The sequence below is a fragment of the Oreochromis aureus genome, linkage group 2 (assembly GCF_013358895.1).
Source record: "Oreochromis aureus strain Israel breed Guangdong linkage group 2, ZZ_aureus, whole genome shotgun sequence".
Taxonomy (NCBI): domain Eukaryota; kingdom Metazoa; phylum Chordata; class Actinopteri; order Cichliformes; family Cichlidae; genus Oreochromis; species Oreochromis aureus.
This window is the reverse complement of record NC_052943.1, coordinates 35,166,616-35,173,778: the sequence shown is the minus strand read 5'-3', so window position 1 is coordinate 35,173,778 and position 7,163 is coordinate 35,166,616. Positions and strand designations below refer to the sequence as shown.

Genomic DNA, 7,163 nt, shown 5'->3' with positions numbered 1-7,163 from the left:
AATTGTTGCAGTGAGGAGGCTGAGTAGAATTCTGAGATTAAAGTCATAATTCTGACTTTTTTCTCAGAAAAGGTGGGACTTCTTTGAGTTCCACCTCTCTCGACCGGGGAAATAAACAATGGTAAAATATTTTTCTCACACAGAAATAATTCACCAAACACAAATTTTATTACTTTTTGTGCTGTTTATATACTTTTACAACGATTTGTTATAAATGCCAATTCTTTGGATTTGTGTATATCTTATGTTCATTTCAGCATCGTTTCTGTTTGTTTTTCTTTCACAGTTGATGTTCAATCAACACGTTCTCACTCCCAACTCGTCAAATGTGCGACGCATGGTCAGGCTCCCTCTGCTTCACTTATCGACGCGCAGGGTACCCCCCTCACGTCGAGAATTGACATGCAGGGTCCTCCTATTGAATACTATGCTGCTCCCTAAACGTTGTTTATTGACGACAAGAGATTTCCGCGGAAGAGCCTGTTGACCGTATATTTCTACATTTCCGAAATCACATTGTAGTGACGTGTACTGAACACAATATATTATATAATGTAAGCAACTATCTGAGAAACAGCAGATACAGCATATAAATTAATTATAGGCCATTACTTTTGTATCGTTTATTGCATTTATGGAGGGAGAGGTGTATGCTGGGTAATGGCACAGCTAGCGACTGGGTGACTTTATTCACCCGCTTCGGCTGTTATCAGTCCATACAAGGGGCGTTATTAGCAGACATCAGTCCCATAGATGTGGGCCATCTCCACCTGCTAGATTGTTCAGAAGGTTGTTCTCATCCATCCAGATGGAGGATCACTAACAGGAGCGTGGGAAGACTCCAGAATCCACTCTGGCTGGAATCCGGTGGATACAGCAGTGTTTACAGGTAAGGCCATTTAACCGGACAGCATTTATAGAATGACTATTAAAAGTCAGCGAGTGTCAATAATGTTAATGTGGTTATGTTAGTAATACACCGAGTGCTAATATAACAGCTTTAAGATGCATTTGTAGATATTATTACGTGTTTTACCGTCTTTATGGTGCTAGCTTAAAGTTACGGTGTAAACGTTAGCTTATATTGTAGTAAAGCTGTTACTGTTTAAACGATGTTGGGACAGAAATATTAGCTTCTGTCATGACTGATGAAGTTACTAGTTAATAAAGTTTCCATTAAAGTGATTAATCGTAGCCACAGATTGACAGTAAATATCCCGATTAGCTTCAATGCATCTATAATAAATATGTGCAAGTTTCAGTGCTTCGTTTAAACTGTATGATACTTATACTGACCCAGGGTCAGTGTGAAATACAATCCTAGCTGACGGACGTGGGTTACTGACCTGGTAGCCTGGCTGCCCCTGGGTGGGTCCGGGACGGGCGTGAGGTTCTGGGGGCGCTCCGTCTCTGGGCCGGGGCCCTGGCCGGGCCTCAGGGGCTGGGTCCTGGTTGGTGTGTTGCTGGGGTTGTGGGCGGGTGGGTGTATGGGGGCCCGGCCCTGGCGCAGGGTGCCGCCGGTGCATCGAGCCACCTGGGGGGCTCTTCAACTGGTGGGGGAGGTTGTCACATCTTGCAGGAGCTTTCCTCTCTTCAGGAACTCTCTCTGCAGGAGGGGGAGATACAGGAGAGGTGGAGGAAGATCTATTGGCGTCTATTGTCTAGTGTAGTCTGGAAGATGAGTGGATGATGGGATGGGTGCAGTTTTCTCTGTGGTGGGGTCGGGTGGACTGTCCCAGGCTCTGTGGGGCCGGGCAGCGCTGCCGCGCTGGGCACCGGTCCGGATGGGCCTGGGCCCCCCTTTCCCTGGCGGGTTGCAGAGTATGGGGTGCCTACTGGGGTCAGCGGGGAGCTGGCCCCAGGGAGGGGTTACTGCCCCTCCTTCCTTCCCTCCCATCTCCAGCTGCCTCCCTCTTCCCGCTCCACCACAATCACCCACACATGCAGGGCCTTGGGGTGGGGTGTGTCACCAGGGTGCAGGGGAGGCATCCCCCTCTGTCCCCTTCTGGCTGCCTCTGCCTCAATTTTATCCCACACCTTAGACATTCACATTACTCACACTCTCATTACACATACATATAGGATCTTGGGGGTGGGCACGCCACACAGAATCCAAATTACCATCAGGGTGTACACCTCACCCCTGGCGTCGTTGCCCACCTCTCAATTTTAAATACACGTAGACATTGAGGGCTAGCAGGAGGGGCTATGCGCTTACCTGCTGCTCTGGCAGGTAGCTCCATGCCCTCCTGGGTTTTAAATGCACCTTAGAACACACATGCATCAACACTACATATGAGCGGGTGGAGGGAGGTTTGGAGTCTTCACACACCCCGTTCTCTGCGGCCTACTGGAGCGGGGGCTGGGAGGAGGAGTTGGCCGTCCGACTGGGGTCTGGAATGTGGGGCCTCCCTGCTGCCACGGAGTCGGGCGGTCTGCTTCTCCCACCGCAGGGAAAAGGGTAACACCACCTGGGTCTGGGTGCAGTTTCCCCTCCAGGGGCAAGGGTACCCAGACCCGGTTCTTAGAGTACGCTTGGGGAGAGTGATTGTGTGTACAGCGTCACTTTATGTCTGTCTCCACGTTGGTTGAGTGTGGAATAATTGCTTATGAGAGCATGAGGGTGGGAATAGATGTTTGTATCTGTGTGTGCCTGTATGTCTGTGTCTATATGTCAGGTTGGGTATCAGACGCCACCTCTCTGGGGACATCTCAGGCCCTCCAAGGTTTGGAGGCCTATCTCCCCCCACCACTTCCCCTGCCGGTGGCGGACGCCCTCAGACATCGGTGCGTTGGTGGTTCTGTGTGTCCGGGGGTGGGCGCCCAGGTACACACCGGCTCACTCCTTGGCGGCTGCTTATCGGGGCCTGGAGCCTGGGGCTCGCTCGGGCCACTTCGGAGGCGGGGTGCCCTCGGCCTCTCGGCCCGGAGCTCGGTCACTCAGGCACAGCTGGCTGCCGGCGGAGCTCACGGGCACGTCACTGCAACCCCTGGCTTCTGCTCCGCGGCTGCTGAGTGACCCCTCATCTGGGACTCTCCTCAGCTCTTTCTGGGATAGTGACGCTGCTGCCCCTCTGTTGGTCTTCCTTGGTCTCTTGTGTTCTGGGGCCTCTGGATGTCTAGAGTTTTGATCTCCTCCATGCCTGCGTCATGCCCTGGAGGACCGGGCAGTGGCCCCCACACCCTCTAGCTGATCATTACATGAAGGAACCTTTAAAAAAAAAAAAAAAAAAAAACGCGTCCATGCTCACAGGTGTACACACGGGTGATCACACACACAAACTACACCCTTTTTGGCTCCTACCTCAAAGCACACTGTGCGCTGTCGATCTCACGTGCTGCACAATAATGTTTAATATTTAGTATTTACTGTCATATTCCCATAGATCATTGTGATGATGTTTATTACTCTCGTTTTCTTCTGCTTGCTTCCTTCTTTCTTTCTCAACAGGTGATCCAGGTGATCGATATATGTATTTTTTGTCTGCTTATTCTGTTGGTTTTGGTTTTTGCCCTTTTCCCCGTCCCTCTTCCCCACTGTTTTTCTTTCCTCTTTCTTTCTCCCTTTCCTTCCCCAGTCAAGTCTGTCCCGTATTCAGCAAGTGAAAATAAAATAAACAATAAAAGGTGAATCAAATGGACCATTACGGCAAGGCTGGGATGGTCCATTTGGTAAAGTAAATCCGTTGGGCATCTTTCTTCGCCTTTAGACAATAATTCTGATGGTAAAAGAACCAAACGGGACAGGTTAAAAAAAAAAAAAAAAAAATACAATCCTAGCTGTGTGAACAAAGCCTGGCTCCTTTAATCCTGCATGACAAACCTCAGGATGCAGGTTTTTATTACTCTTTCCTGCTGGCACACCTGTCACACCTGAGAGTCAGCTAAAAGTTACAGTGACGTGGACATCATGCAAAGACTGCCAGACTCTGTAATACTGTAAATGATCAGTGACTCTAAACTTTAAACAGTACCTCTGTGTCTCTGTGTGTGCTGAGCATCTAGAATTAGGAGTGAGTCAGGCCGCATCAGCAGAATCTGTTATATGTAAATATCAGTATTTTCTATTCAGGTGTCAGGAAAATAGGTAAGACTGCAGTGAAGCGATGTACCAGATTAATCCCTGGCCAAAGGTATCGTACTTAAATCAGACTACTGAACCAGCCACATCAGCCTTTTGTGAGGTCTGTTTAAAGTAGACTTAAATGAACTGCAGGTTCCTGAGAGTTGGACTGTGAGCACAGAAACACATGTTCATACATACAGCTGCAGCAAGCTTACATTAATTTTAATTTTAGCGATCTTTTCTTATAGAATCTCTATTATGAGTCATGTTACCTGGGATTACTGCTGTGTTTACCTGAAGGCCTGGAAAAATGTGCTGTGTGAAGGATGTAAATCAAATCAGATCTTAACTTAACTTACAGTTAAGCAACATATTCATATTTAATTGAAATGTGAGCCAATGATTTTCTGATTGCTGATTCCAAGAGAGTCTTTGTGGAAATCCTGTTTGGCTTTTTGTTATTTTAATTCTCTTTTCAGTTTGCCAGAACAGTTCTCCACAGTCACTGTCCACATGGGTCAGTGGGACCAAGCAGCACTCTGCTAATGTGTGGACTCTGACCAGCAACATCCAGCAAGACCCAGACAGCGTTTTCTATTTCCCAGCTGGAGTTTTTTTGTTTGTCTGTGACTGGAGAGTCAGATTTTGTTGAGGCTGGAGGAACAGCCTCACACTTGCAGAGGTAAGTCAGTTTGTAGAGATCCCTCCCACCCTGGCTTTTATGTGCTAGATTTCTTATCTCAAACAGTAACATTTCAGTGACTGCTGCTTATACCACAGGTTAATACATGCTACTGATCCCTGATGGGAGAATCATCACCTCTGCCAGCAAAGAAGCCTGGTGGATGTTTGTTTACAGTCTGATGATGGGACATCATGCTCTGCATCTTCAAAGTTTGTCTCTTGATTATTATTCATACACAGTAATGTGAAGTATGCTCATATCTAGTATAACTGGACCAACCTGGTGCTCTTCATTTATGGAGGCTGCAGAGTCTGAATGTTGGATGTTGTGTATCTCGTGTTCTCTGGGCTTTGTTGTCCTCAGTCTTTTTGCAGGATCAGAAAACAAAACCAGGAGGCCTGTAACTGTTTCTTTTCCAGTTGGATGATGATAAGACTGTGACACGGGATGCCACCTTTAGTCTTGTGATGAGGCAAAGCTCAGGAAGAAGTGTGATTAAATGGTACCCACATGTGTGCTGCTGAGAAGGATGTACAGGGGCACCTGCAGCCAAATCCATATATATATACATATATATATACATATATATATGTATATATATATGTATATATATATGTCAAATTAATTTGACACCTGAATTGAAAATACCATATTGTACTCATACAGAATCAGTATGGTATCATTGTCTGTCTGTTCACTGATTGCTGAAACTAAGAGCTACTTTGATCTGTGTAGATCTAAAGTCTCCAAACTCAAGCGCTGATGTTTCTTCACCCCTGTGTGTGTGATATCTGATTTCCTACATGCTGGCGGAGCCGCAGTTTGTGCTCACAGATGGTGACGGTGTGGAGAGACGGTGGTGTTTCCTCAGAGGAACTAGCAGAGTCACAAAGGGCACGAGTCCATCTCACCACCTTGACTTGCTGACTGATGCTCGTCTGCACTGCACAGAGGAAATCAACTGACCGAGGTTTGTCCAGTGAGGTGTTATGAAATGTATATTTTACATCTTCTATGCTCATAGATATGTTTTTGTTGACAGAGGCTCTGCAGAGGTTAGACAAAGCAGAGAAAATTACAATTCTGATCTCTCATCAGAGGCTGCAGATAAACCACACACAGCTAAAATAGAAATAGTTGTGAGTTTTAGAATTGAATGTTCTTTATACAGCCACATGTTGTACACAGTATACGTGCTTTACACCTTACTGTGATTTACTGGGATATTTGTTGCCTGATGTTCAGCAGGAATGGAGAAACTGAATCAAAGAGAAATGTTTTTGCTGATTTTGTAATGTTGTGAGTAAATCTTCAATATTATTAGGAGTGTTTCTGAGTGAGGGAGAGAGGAGTCATCATCCAGGTAAAGTGACGTGAATCAGTGGGTAAACTTGTCTCTGCTTTCAAAGGAGATACTCTTAGAGAGAGACCATCCGAGTCATCCTTAAGTGTTAGTGCTTTCAAATACACAAACATTTTGACTGTAATACAATTAAATCTTTGCATGTGTGTTTTCAAACTCTCAGATGGGCAGGATATCACTATTAGACTGTCTAACCTGCCAGGGCAGCATTGAATGACCACCACACATGAGCATGTTCCTGCAACATTCAGCAGCTTTGCTTTTGGTAAGTAGAGTTATCTAACTACAGTAACTCTAAACACATGCCATCCATTTCTAACAGCCTGGTTACTTCCTGTCAGTTATTTTAGAAACCATGTGGTCACCTGACCTAAGACTGTTTCTTCTTCTTCCCCTTAATGTTGAAGTGTCAACTGTCAAACAGCTGGAGAGGAAACTACACCAGTGTACTGGGATGTTTCACCAACACGTGCCAGATCCTGTTCCTTCATGGTTTCATCACCAGAGACAGCCTTTACCAGCCACACTCTAACTGCAATTAAGAAAACAAACCGTAAAAATTGTCGTTTTTCTCTTTTATAATTAATGATAATTCAATGAAGATACTCTGCTGCTTCCTTTTGTTTCGTCTCACATTGCTTTAAGTTTTTCAGTGTCCAGTTATTTTTTACTGCTGTTTGAATTCTCTGTATGTTTGACCCTGTAGACTGTTTAATGGACTGCTTTTCTGGTTCCTGTTTGTAACCGCCGCCTGTTTTTGACTAAAGATTTGGATTTCTGACTTTAACACAGCCTCTGCGTGTCCTGCCTTTGTGTCCTCTTCCTCTGTGAATGTGTTGCATGTGTCACAGATTCATTTATTAACAGCTTTCCCACAGTGAGTTGCATCAGCATTCATTCACAGCACATTTCAGAAGGATTCAGATTAATACAGTGATCTTATAGTCAGAATTATCCTGACAGACTGCCACTGTAAATTATCTTTCATCAGGTCAATTTTAAAGTTCAGTATTTCAAAGCAGGCGTTATGAAGAATCATATTGGCATTA

At 45.4% G+C, this 7,163-nt stretch overlaps 2 long non-coding RNA genes across 4 annotated transcripts; both read left to right on the top strand.

Moving 5' to 3' along the window:
* Positions 1-834: 834 nt before the first annotated feature.
* On the top strand, positions 835-5,296 carry LOC120441103. Of its 3 annotated transcripts, none has more exons than XR_005613770.1 (3): positions 835-889; positions 4,546-4,748; positions 4,847-5,296. It is a non-coding gene; the product is annotated as an uncharacterized LOC120441103 (long non-coding RNA). The 3 variants fall into 3 exon arrangements; XR_005613773.1 differs by having other exon boundaries at positions 843-889; positions 4,554-4,748; XR_005613772.1 differs by lacking the exon at positions 835-889 and adding an exon at positions 4,090-4,133 and having other exon boundaries at positions 4,554-4,748.
* Positions 5,297-5,434: 138 nt separating this feature from the next.
* On the top strand, positions 5,435-6,901 carry LOC120441101. The gene is made up of 3 exons (XR_005613768.1): positions 5,435-5,721; positions 6,278-6,379; positions 6,522-6,901. It is a non-coding gene; the product is annotated as an uncharacterized LOC120441101 (long non-coding RNA).
* The last annotated feature ends 262 nt before the right edge of the window (positions 6,902-7,163 follow it).